This window comes from Castor canadensis, chromosome 13 (genome assembly GCF_047511655.1).
Source record: "Castor canadensis chromosome 13, mCasCan1.hap1v2, whole genome shotgun sequence".
NCBI lineage: Eukaryota > Metazoa > Chordata > Mammalia > Rodentia > Castoridae > Castor > Castor canadensis.
Window position 1 is genome coordinate 113,870,377 of NC_133398.1, and position 13,226 is coordinate 113,883,602.

A 13,226-nucleotide genomic window follows, 5' to 3' on the forward strand; every position below is an offset into this window, starting at 1 on the left:
GATAGAACCAGTGGTCTCTGTCTTCAAAGGCTGCAGTGGATTTACCATGAGTCTCCAATAAGTAATAATTTACTGGGTGTCATCTAAGTGCTAAGTACTTTCAGCTAATAAATCATCCCTCCTAAGGTCTCCTGCTCATTGAATATGGTTTATGGTGCATAGGCTTACCAATATTTTGAAGTTGCAGCAACTGTAAATCCATTCTAATGATAATCATCTGAAGTGAGTTCAGAATCCACAGGCTGAAGGCATGATTCCCCATTGGACTGCCCTTATTTCAGGAGTCATCTGCGAGGTAGAGTTTCTGCTAGCAACCTGAATTTCCAACAAACTGCTTACAATTGTAAAGGGTTACCATGACAACCTAAGATTTTAATTTACATGAAATCAGGAACAATGTACATTTATGGTTGAAGTGGTTTTTGTAAGTTAAAACATTGGAGCACGTGAAGTAAAGATGCATAAGACATGGCCTGGTTTAGTTCCAAATGAAGAACTTCTGTGACCTGTCCTCCTGAATCTGAGACCAGCTGGGATTGAGTATGACTTTCCTTTGAGGGGATGATAAGTCACTGACTGTGGTGAAGTGATTTAAAAGTAGCTATTTCTGATGGGGTGGGAACTCCATTGTTAGGATCATAATCTTTGCTCCAATACTTAGTATAATAATTTTAATTCTTTCTCAAATAAAATCAAACCAGCAACTAGAACTGTATTGTTTCAAACAGGTGTTCAGTAGCCCAGTTTGACAGAAGCTTTGACTTCTTCAACATGTGGCATCCAGTGTTGCTCTCAGTATTGACACCTATATGACAAATTGAAATCTACGAGCCAGGGTTTGATATACTGAACAATTTACAGGCCAACTTTTCATTTGCCAGACTATATCATAGCAATAAAATGGGTTTAGGAATATAACCTAAGTAGTATCAAAGTGGTGGGTTTGGTGAAAAGTAAGCCAATCTCTGTGGATTAGTTATCTAAAGCTACATAACAAATTGCTTCCAAATGAACAGATTAAAAATATGAATATGTACCCTTTCAACTTCCATGGTTCAGGAATCTGGGATTGGTTCAGCTAAGTCCTCTGGCTCAGGGCTTTTTGAGGCTGCAGTTTAGGTATTAACAGGGACTTTCATCCTCTCAAAGTGTTTATGAGGGAAGATTAATTTATATGGTAAATATTTATGCATCTAAGATTATTCACATGGGTCTCTCTGTCTCAAGACAAGATGAAGCAGTCTAAAAGCCATCTAGAGAAAATAATTTAGAAGTAAACCACAGTATTTATATAACTCAAATTCAGAGATGAAGTGCCACCACTTCTAACATACCATATTCATTAGAAGATTCAATCCATCTCACACTCAAAGAAAGAGGGTTGCAAAATTGTGAGAATACCAAGGAGAGGGAAATTGGGACCAACATAGTGATTGCCTGTCACATTTTACCATAATAAAAATAAAAGATCCATTAGAGCATGCAAGTACAGCATGTAAAATTGATTACGGAGGAGCCTTCACATAAAGTATATATCACCCAACATAATTCATAACCTTAGTGATAGGAAAATGTCAATAAACATGTGGCAATTTATCGAGACAAGTGAGAAATTTTAAACATATATAAAATATTGATTAATACCTGTCATACAAAGTGACACAATTGTAAGTACAATATTATGAAATTCTACTTGAATGTTATGTAAAACTACGTAGATTCAAATCACGGATTTGCTTGTATTACTATAACTTAAAGTAAATTTTGTTTTATGATAAAAACAGTTGATGGTTCTGGATACAGTTCTCATTAGTTCTAACAATTTTCTTTGGTGTGTAGGTTTTATAATTCTGAGAAGGTAATTTTCATTTTTAATTATAAACCATAAAAGAGGATTTGAGATTTATTTTGGTAGGACCAGATTCTGATCACAGGATTTTACCATTGCAAAGCAGGTGCTCTACTCCTTGAGTCCCCAGTCCTTTTGATTCTCCTATTCTCATCCTCACATGTAGCTAGAATTAGAGGCATGAGCCACCAGTGTTTGGCAAAAGATTTTAGGAAATAATGAAGTTGGACAGAGATTCTTATAATATTATTGAAACAACAATTAGCTTCAAAAATAATAAAACACAACAATTCAGTAGATTTAACTTAAATTTCATTTATATGTACTGATTATTATTCATACATATTTTGCTTAATAATGTTATTTAGTCAGCAAAATTCTTTCCAAATATATTATTTTTAGAATGCTAATTAAAAGTAGATTTAAAAAGAAGAGTTAGAGGCAGAAGGTAGCAGAGAAGCACCCCCTTCTGGCTGGCATCTCTGCCAGAACAATTAGAGAGCAACTGCTCTTTCAGGTGGGTGACTAAAGAAAGGTGCTGAAGTATGAGTAGCAATAACTCAGATCTTTCTTATAAAAAGTAAATAATTTGAAAAGTGGAACAGAAGAAGCGAAAGACCACCTGTGCATATGGAGAGAATATATATAGTGGAGGGTGGGGTTGAAGTGAAATAAAGAACAAAAGCCTCAGAAAACACACATTTGCAGTTTTAGTTGCAAACACATTTAATCTTTTATCAACAAAGAGCAAAAATGGAAACAGAAATAGAGATAAAAGCAAACAAAACCAAAATGAACAAACACTTTATAACAGAGGATGGAGGCAGAGGAACAAAATTCCAGAATCTAGAGCTCACAGAAGCACAACAGCAAAAGTCAGGGACTGGGACAAAAGAAAGAAGGAAAGACTCAGAACAAACAATTAACACTGGTCACAGTACTGGCAAGAATCATGGTCTAACTAAACAGGGCTCCTATAATCTGCATAGCATACTGGCACTTGGAAGGTTTTCCCTTCTGACCCTGGGATATAGTTCAGGAGCAGGAAGCCATTTTAAGAGGCTCCTATCTGATTATGAAACTGTAGGAAACAGATATTCCTGCATTGTCCTTTATTCAAGATGTTCTCACAAGGATCAATTGCTGATACACCAAGTTCTTCCCTGAACAGCTGGTCTACTTAAGGAAAGCTCCATGCAGTGGGAAAACAGTCAGAGTCACAGGGAGGTGTGGAGTTGTGAAAGCTTCAGGTAGGAGAAGCTCTTGGAAAACACTATGTGCAGAATCTAAGCTAAAAATGTTGGAGACCAGGAGGGTGGAGCATGTGAGTTCAATATTGGAGGGAATTACCGCATCTCCATAGGGCTTCCACAACACATGACCAGAAATTTGCTGGCAATGGATACTAGGACCATCTAGTGGAAAGCTTGTGTTCCATTTCACCTGGTTTGTGGAGCAGGGCAGACCAAAGTAATGGCATACCACTCTACCCACAAACAACAGCCTCTAGTTCCTACATGAGCATCACAAATAAAACAAAGTCAAAGAGCACTGATATCTGCTCCCTTGAAGTGGCACATAGCCAAAGTGGTCAGAGAAAGTGCTGCCAGTAATCATAGCTGAAATCTATCACTGCACATGCTTTTGACTTCCTTAGAGAAATGGAAAACATTCTTTTTTTACTTAAAAAATCATTTTCATTTTATTTCCTGCATTTATGGTATTTTTTGTTTGTTTACATAGAGAGACTTTATGAATCAAATCAATAGATTTATATATTTAAACATAAAATTTTATTCTGTTTTTATAATTTTTCCCTTTTTTAAATATTTCCCTCTCATTTCTTCTTTTAATATCTTATTTCCTATCTTATTTTATCCTGCTTTATTTTATTTTTCAAGATGATCTCCCCACAAGCTCCAGGCTGTCCCCAGGTTAAGGTCCACCTGCCTCAGTCCTCTGAGTGCAGGGATTTTGGACATGAAGGTACACACTTAGATTTTAATGCCAAACTTTAATTTTCTTGTCCTCTTTCCCAATTCTTTCCACTTTTATTATTTTTGGTCAGTTAAATCAGTTTTCTTTGTTGCTTACTACTTCTTTCTTATCTTGCCTCTTGTGAAAGACTTTATTCTCATTTGGTATGCTTGCTGGTTAATTTTTTTATTAATTTATCTTTAGCTCTATGTTCTCTACCACTTCTTTATTTATCCCCACTTCAATTTGTGTTGCCATCTTATTATAAATTTTTTCTTTCTTCCTAATATTATGCTCCACAACTATTTTTCATATTTGTCTCATCCTTTTACTTATTAGATAACATCCAATCAGTTCACAAATATTATCTTTTGTCCCTTTGCCTCTGAGATTATTGCAGTTGTGATCATAATTGGAAAATGTCCCCACATCACATTATAGTTAAACACTAAATTTACAGAACAAAACAAGTTGAAAATTAAAAGAAAAATGCCAAGTTACATGGGGAGGCAAATCAATCAGAATAACAGAAACTTTCAAAGCCACAATGGCAGGAAAAAAAGCCCTTGAAATGCCAGAAACAAAATAAATGTCAATGTTGATTGTTTTACCTCGTTAATTTATCCCTCCAATTGAAGAAGAAATAGACCTTCCAAACTAAATATGAAACTCATAAAATTAATTCATGATCACAAATCCAGCACTACAGAAGATACTTCAAACAATCCTAAACTCCAAAGAGGAAGAAAAACATAACAATGAGAATACGAAAAACAACATCACTAGAAGAGTAGGTAAGCCAATGAATATTAGGGAATAATCAAGAATTGCAAAAACAATAAAATTGCAGGAACTAGTACATGCTTTTTGTTTCTACAATTAAAGCATGCAGACTAGTAAATTGGATTAGAAAAACAAGACACAACTGTTTTCTGCTAGTAAGAAACATATCTCCTTGGCAAAGCCAAACACATACTGAAAGGGAAAGAATAGGAATGTATGTTCCAAACAAATGGAGCCCCAAATCAAGTAGTACTCACACACGAAAAAGCAGATTTCAAAAATAGGCTATCAGAAAAAACTTAATGTTGTAAAAGGAGCAATTATAAACACATGCACACTGAACATTGCATGCTCAAATTTTTTTTGGTGGTGCTGAGATCTGAACTCAGACTTGAAACACTCTGCTGGACCTATTTTTATTGGGTTCTTTGAAGACAGGATCTTGTGAACTATTTGCCGTAGCATGTTTCAAACTGCCAGCCACTTGATTTCTGCCTTCCAACTACCTAAGATTATAGATGGGAACCACCAGAGCCTGGATGGCACTTCAATTTATCAAGGAAATGTTGCAGTGCATAAAGGCTCATTCAGACCAAACACAAAAATTGTAGGTCAAAGCTCAATTTCACTGATAGATAGGTAATTCAGAAAAATAATCAATGAAGAAATATCAAAATTAAATGAACTATAGATCAAGTGCACATAAGAAATATACACAGAATGTTTTACACAAGAGGTGAAAAATCTACATTTTTTTTCTCAGAATCTTTTGGAATCTTCTTAAAAATAGATCATATTTTTGGACATAAAGTAAGTGTAAACTTATAAATAAATTTGAAGTAACTCTTTATGTTTTAGTACATCATAATCTAATAAAAGTAGATAATAGGAGTGAAACTACATAAAATATATGAACACATGGATATTAACCACTACATTTTGAACAATTAATGGGCAATAAAAAAAAAGCAGGAGAGAAGTTGAAAAAAATCAAAGGATCAAATTAAAATTAAAACAGCAAAGAGAATGTATGGGATTCAGTGAAAACAGTTCATAGAGGGAAGTATATATATATATATATATATATATATATATATGACGACATTGAAAATTCAGAGCACATGCTGTGTAATCCAAGCTACTTGGGAAATGGAGATAGAAGGATCATGGTCTAAGGCTGGCCAGAGAAAAATCATGAGACCCTATCTGAAAAAAAATCTATGAAAAACCAAAAACACTGAGACATGATTCAAGTGGTACATTGCTTCCCCTAGCAGGCACAAGACCCTGAGTTACTCCTGCAGAAGAGTGAAAGAAAGAGAGAGAGAGAGAGAGAGAGAGAGAGAGAGAGAGAGAGAGAGAGAGAGAGAGATTTTGAGGTATTTCAAAAAGAGCAATCCAATCTCAAAGTTAGTAGAGAAATAAAAAAATGATGAGATTAACCAAATTGAGACTAAAGGAAAAAGAATAAAGCAAAGAGTTCTCTCTTTGAGAAAATAAATAATATTGATAAATCTATCACCATAGTAATCAAAACAAAGAGAGAAAAAGACAAAAATTAATAAAATTAGAGACATATAATATTAGAACATACAAAGCAATATTATGAAAAACTGCACTATGGACAGGTAACTAATGGAAGAGCAAGGGTAAAGGAAGGAGGTTAAGAAGTTGAATCTTGATGTACTGGAAGTACATCAAGATTATCAAGAATGTCAAGAATAAATTCTGTAAAGAATAATATATGAATCCAAACATTGTGAATGTTTATATCCTATCAGTATCATTTGTTATTTTTTAGACCAATTTTTTAAACAATTTGCTATTGAAAACATATTAGGACTGAAAGGCAGAATCTGCTAATTTTCAACATCAGGAGAAACCATTGTGGCCCATAAATCTGCACAATTATTATGTGTCAATCACATATAAAAATAAGTAAGTGTGAACATAGTAAGAATTAAAATATAATTTTAATTAGAACTTTCATTATATGGAGTATTATATCAGAAAAACATTTAACTTCTTTGCTCTATATTCACTACTAACTTTTGGAAAGGTTTTCATTAGAATAAAATGATTTAGGTTTTCTCCAAGATGGTGACTAGAGGAAGGAAGCAGATAGCATATGTTCCTTAAAGTAAAAATTTTCCTTAGATGCTGGAGACACACTGGACAGGAGAAAGCACAGAGAAGAGGAAATACTTCAACACCTTCACACTGCCAGCCCACACATAGCTCCCCCACATCACGGAATATGGAGAAACAAGGAGGGCTCCTTTGCCACCAGGTACCAGCTCCTAACCTGCTTGGCAGACCCACAGGTGAGCAAATAAGCAGCATGTGGTTATTCTACAGCCACACCTGGGGAAAATCATCATAGTCCCCTAGACAGACTGACAAAAGAAAACAAAAAAACTGAATAATAAACAAGCAATAGAAAAAATGGACACATAACAAAGAGGGCAGGGTTCCCAGAGCACCAGAGAGTGGGGGAGGGGCACTTCCCCACACGAACTGTAAATAAATAAGCCTACAGGAGAAGGCAGGTGTGGCATAACTATTCCCAGTGTGTTTGGAGAGGGGAAGGCTAGCAACAGAGACTGAAATGAGGCACACTCCACCACAGAGTTGGGGGACATTGCCCACATGAACTGTAACTAAACAAGGGCTGCAATTGCAACAAGCTGATAGGGTCCCACACTGGAGAAAAGAAAAGAGGCAGGCATATAGAAGAACCATAAAAAATCAAAGTCAGCTGGACTAAGTGAGTGTAATGGTTAATCCCTGAGAGTTATAATAAAGCCTGCAGCAGCAGTGGGCTGACAGTAGGTGGCAGGTGAGCTGCACCCTCAAACAAAGCAGATAAATGTTCACTAAGCTGTCTCCAGATCCAATCACCAGGTGAGATAACCACAGGGATACTGATTAAACACCAACACCAAGACTAGGTGCTGAAGGAACAGCACCACAACTTCTAAGTTGGAAATGGCATGGTTTCAGAACCTGAAACTTTATTCTTTTATAGTTTTATGTTCTTTTTCAATTTTTTCCTTTTAATAACGTTATAATTTTTTCCCTTGATGTGACAATGACAGAACTACTACTCAAACACCAAAATCAGGACTGGATGCTAAAGAAGTAACAACAGAAAGAGAAATATTAAGGCTCAAACTTTATTGCATTTGCACTTGGGTTTTTTTTTTTCTTCTTTCTCTGTCTCTCTAATGGCTATTTAGCTCACTGCTGAATAGTACACTATCTCTCCCTGTTTATTTCTTTGCATCCGTATCTTTTTTTCTTCTGCTTTCTTTTTTCTTTACCTTCTTGCCTTCTTTCTCCAATTACCCTTCCACTCTAGATACCATCATTTTTACTATTACTAGCTAGACAATACTAAATTGCACACAGTACAAGAACAGTAACAGAAGCAAGTGAGAATGATGGGAAGATGGAAACCATAATCCCTCCAATAATAACTTAGTACAGGAAGCAGAGGGATATGAAGAAAACATTAGCCCAGATTCAGTTATTAATGGAACACAGACAAACTATGACAAAGGACCCAAGGAAGCCCACAAGAACACTCTGAAAGAAGAAATCCTGCAAGTAATCAATGAGAATTTTATAGAGATGATACTGGTTAGGGTTAACAAAAATGTACAGGAGACACTCAAGAAATACCAAGAAAACAAAGATAGAGAATTAGAGAAAGCACAAGAACAAATAAAAGAAACTACAGAAACACTATATAAACACCAAAGTGAAACAACGAACACCATAAATAGAGAGATAAATGAACTCAGGATGAAAATACACAATATTGAAGAGGAAGTGACCCAGGATATGGAAAACCTCAGAAAACAAATAAAACAGAAATGCAAGACAAAATGAGAGGCTAATCCAGCAGATTAGAACAAGCAGAGACAGCAACTCTGAACATGAGGATGAAATGGTAATTAAAGGAATAACTGAAGAACTACTAGTCAGACAACTCAAGACCTGTGAAAGGAACATGCTGGAATTCAACGACTCCATCAATAGACCAAACCTGAGAATCATGGGCATTGAAGAAAGAGAATAGATGCAAACAGAAGGAATTTGTAATATATTTTGCAAAATAATAAGAGGAAATTTCCAAATCTAGAGAAAACTATGCTCATTCAGGTACAGGAAGCTTCCAAGACACCAAACAGACTTGACCCAAATAGAACAAACCCACAACATACTATCATTAAAACAACAAGTACAGAGTATAGAGAAAGAATTTTGAAGGCTGTAAGAGAGAAAAAAACAAGTAATTTACAAAGATAAACCCATCAAAATCACAGCAGATTTTTCAACACAATCATTAAAAGGTAGAAGAGTATGGGGTGAAATGTATGGGCAATGAATGAAATAACTTCAACCCTAGGATACTCTATCCACCAAAATATCATTCAAAATAGATGGAGCGATAAAAGACTCCCATGATAAGTAGAAACTAAAACAATATATGACCACAAAGCCACCTCTATAAAAGATTCTTCAAGGGATTCTGCACACAGAAAGTGAAAGCCAACATAACCATGAAAGGACCTGCAGTAGAAAACCACAGGAGAACAGGCATGAGAGTACAGAGTAACATCAATTTAGCTGCACACATTCAAACCCTTAAACAACTGAGACAATTAAATGACAGGAATCACCACATACCTATTAATACTTACACTGAAGATTAATGTACATAATTCCCCCATTAAAAGACACCATTTGACAAACTGGATTAAAAAGGAAGATCCACAAATTTGTTGCTTACAGGAGACCAATCTCGTTGACAGAAATAAGCATAGGCTTAGGGTGAAAGACTGGAAGATTTACCAAATCAATGGGCCCCAAAAACAGGCAAAAGGAGCAATACTTTTCTCAGACAAAGTGGACTTCAAACTTACACTGAACAATGAGACAAAGGACATTTCATATTAATAAAAGGGGAACTACACCAAAAGGAAATAACAATTATCAACCTATATGCACCCAACTTCAATGCACCCAATTTCTTCAAACATATTCTGAAAGACCTAAAAGCAACACAGTGGTAGTGTGAGACTTTAATACCCCCATCACCAATAGATAGGTCATCCAAACAAAAAATCAATAAAGAAATCCTTGACCTCAAACATACCATACTGCAAATGTACCTAGTTGATGTCCACAGAACATTTCATCCAACTTCTACACAATAAAAATTTTTCTCAGCAGTCCATGCAACCTTCTCGAAAATTGATCATGTCCTAGGGCCCAAAGGAAGCCTTAGCAAATATAAGAAAATAGAAATAATAACATGCATTCTATCTGATCATAAAGCATTAAAACTCAAAGTCAACAACAAAAATAATAACAAAAAGCATGCAAGCAACTGGAAACTGAACAATACATTGGTCAATGATCAATGGGTCATCAATGAAATAAAACAGGCAATTAAAAGATTCCTGGAAGTTAATGAAAATGAAAACACAAACTACCAGAACCTATGGGACACAGCAAAGGCAGTCCTGAGAGGAAAGTTTATAGCCATGAATGCATATTTAAAAAAACAGAAAGATCTCAAATCAGTGACCTAATGTTACATCACAACCTCCTGGAAAAACAACAAAAAGCAAATCCCAAAACAAACAGAAGAAGGGAAATAATAAAAATAAGAGTTGAAATCAATTAAATAGTAACAGAAAAAATCATAGAAAGAATTAATGAAACAAAACTTTGGTTCTTTGCAAAATGAACAAGATTGGCAGACACATGGCAAACATGACTACAATGAAGAGAGAAAAAACTGTAATAAGTACAATCAGGAATGCAAAAGAGGAGGTAATAAAAAAGACCATTTAAGCCCAGGAAATTGTCAGAGACTACTTCAATAACCTATATTCTAATAAATATGAAAATCTTGAAGTAATGGATAGATTTCTAGATACTTACAATCATCCAAAACAGAACCAAGAGGACATTAATGACCTGAATAGATCTATAACACAAAAGGAAATTGAAGCAGCAATAGTCTCTCAAATATGAAAAGTCCAGGATCTGATGGATTCCCTGCTGAATTCTATCAGATGCTTAAAGAAGAATTAATACCAATCATCCTTAAACTGTACCATGAAATAGAAAGGGAAGGGCAACTGCCTAATACATTTAATGAAGCCAGTACTACACTCATCCCCAAATCAAGCAAAGATACCTCCAAAAGGAGAACTAGAGGCCAATCTCCTTAGTGAACACTGATGCAAAAATACTCAATAAAATAATGGCAAACTGAATTCTACAACACATCAAAAGGATCATTCACCACGAACAAGTTGGCTTCATTCCAGGAATGCAGGGATAGTTTAACATATGCAAATCAGTAACTGTAATACAGCACATTAACAGAATCGAAGACAAAAAAACACTTGATCATCTCAATAGATGCCAAAAAAGCCTTTGATAAGATCCAACAGTCTTTCATGATAAAAGCTCAAACAAAACTAGGAATAGAAAGAATGTACCTCAATATTATAAAAACTATATATGACAAACCTACAGTCAACATTATATTTAACAGGGAAAATCTGAAACCATTCGCTTATTATCAGGAACAAGAGCACGATGGCACTATTCCTACTCCTATTCAACATAGTACTGTAATTCCTAGCCTGAGCAATAAGGCACGAAGAAGGAATAAAAGGAATACAAATAGATAAAGGAACTGTCAAAATATCCCTCCTGCAGACAATATTATCCTATACCTTAAAGACCCAAAAAACTCTACCCTAAAGCTACTAGGCACCATCAACAGCTATAGCAAGGTGGCAAGATACATTACAAAAATTATTAGCTTTTCTATAAACTAATAATGAAAAAAAAGAGAAAGAAAATATGAAAACAATTCCATTTACAATAGTTTCAAAAACAATCAAGTATCTAGGAATAAACTTAAGAAAAGATGTGAATGACCCTTACAAGGAAAATTATACACCCCTGAAAAAGAGACTGAGAAGGACTATAGAAGGTAGAGTGATCTCCCATGTTCATGGATAGGTAGAATCAGCATAGTAAAAGTGGCTATACTACCAAATCAATCTACATGTTTAATGCAGTTCCCATGAAAATCCCAATAACATTCATCAAAGAGACTGAAAAACCTACCCTATAATTCATTTGGAAACACAAGAGACCAAGAATAGACAAAGCAATACTCAGTAAAAAGAACAACGCTGGAGGTATCACAATACCCAATTTCAAACTATATTACAAAGCAATAGCAATGAAAACAACATGGCACTGGCACAAAAACAGATGTGAAGACCAATGGAATAGAAGAGAGGACCCGGATATGAATCCACACAACTCTACCTAACTTATGTTTGACAAAGTTGCTAAAAATATATCATGGAGAAAAGACAGCCTCTTCAACAAAAACTTTTGGGAAACTGGTTAGCCATCTGCAAAAATCTGAAATTAGATCTAAGTTTATCACTCTGTACTCGTATTAACTCAAAATGGATCAAGGACCTTAATATCAGGCCTCAAACTCTAAAGTTGATACAGGCAAGTGTAGGAAATAGTTTGGAAGTAATAGGTATGGACAATGACTTCCTCAACGGAATCCCAGCAGCTCAGCAACTAAGAGAAAGCATAGGTAAATGAGACCTTATAAAAGTAAAAACCTCTGCTCAAGAAAAGAAATGATCTCTAAACTGAAGAGACCACCCACAGGGTGGGAGAAAATATTTGCCAGATACACATCAGACAAAGGACTGATAATAAGAATATACAGAGAACACAAAAAATTAAACTCTCCCCAAATTAATGAACCAATAAAGAAATGGGCAAGTGAACTTAACAGAACCTTATCAAAAGAAGAACTTCCAATGGCCAAAAGACACATGAAAAAATGCTCACCATTTCTAGCCATAAAGGATATGCAAATCAAAACTACACTAAGATTCCACCTAACCCCTGTTAGAATAGCTGTCATTAGCACACCACCAACAACAGGTGTTGGAGAGGATGTGAAGAAAAAAGAACACTTATACAGTGCTGGTGGGAATGCAAACAACTACAACCACTCTGGAAAAAAAAAATTGGAGGCTTCTTAAAAATCTAAACATTGACCTGCTATTTGACCCAGCAATACCCCTCTTGGGGATATACCCAAAAGAATGGGACACACATTACTCCAGAGGCACTATTCACAATAGCCAAGTTATGGAAACAACCACAATGCACCATTACTGACAAATGGATTAAGAAAATGTAGTATTTGTACACAATGGAATTTTATGCAAGCATGAAGAAGAATGATATCTTATCATTGGCAAGCCAATGGATGGAACTGGGGAACATCATTCTGACTGAGGTTATCCAGGCCCAGAAGGCCAAAAATCAAATGTTCTCCCTTACATGTGGACTTTAGATCAAAAGCAAACACAACAAAGATATTGGAATAATGGAGAAACTTTAAAGCAACAGAGGCCAATAGGAGAAGACGACTAGGAGCTAGAGAAAAGTTTAGTTCCAGAAGAACCAATTTAGAAAATAACAAATATGTACATGGAAGCAATACTAGGAATCTACTTATATAGCTATCCTTACCTCA